The sequence below is a fragment of the Manis javanica genome, chromosome X (assembly GCF_040802235.1).
Source record: "Manis javanica isolate MJ-LG chromosome X, MJ_LKY, whole genome shotgun sequence".
In the NCBI taxonomy this organism is placed as follows: Eukaryota; Metazoa; Chordata; class Mammalia; order Pholidota; family Manidae; genus Manis; species Manis javanica.
The window spans coordinates 62269195-62269744 of record NC_133174.1 but is presented as its reverse complement, the minus strand read 5'-3'; positions in this window follow the sequence as shown (position 1 = coordinate 62269744).

Sequence of the window (550 nt, the reverse complement as noted above, 5' to 3'; positions counted from 1 at the left end):
TGTTCATGTGTGCTCATGCAACTTTTGTCTTCATCCCTACTTCCAACCTCTTACCCATGTTGCCTAAGCCACTAAGTTCTGATTTCTTAAGTAGATCATCACATTCTGATACCTGCCCTTTGATACTGATACTCATTTATCAATGGAGAATTTTATTATAGTTTATTTTCCTCTGGTGCCTACAGAGCTCTGTCATTGAATGGGAACTCAGTTCCTTGGGATAATTTTGATGTCAACAATTTGCCTCATGAACTTAACCGGGGTTTTTAGTGTCATTCATGATTCTATTTGAAATTCAAGAACACTGAAAAGTTTACATTCTAGGCAACAAAGTAAGCCAATGTGCAGGCATCTTGCTGGAAACTCAGTAAAAGGGACCTAGAATACAGGGTTGGTAAGTCAGTAGATTATGAACTACTCTGAATGGTCATTTTTAAAAATAGGAAATTAAAGCTAGGGTCTTAGGCAAGATTTTAATCTAAGTCCTTGCAAATGGATTACTAATAGCTGTATTAAAGTTTTCTGATTGCTGTCAAGCATTGTTTTATGC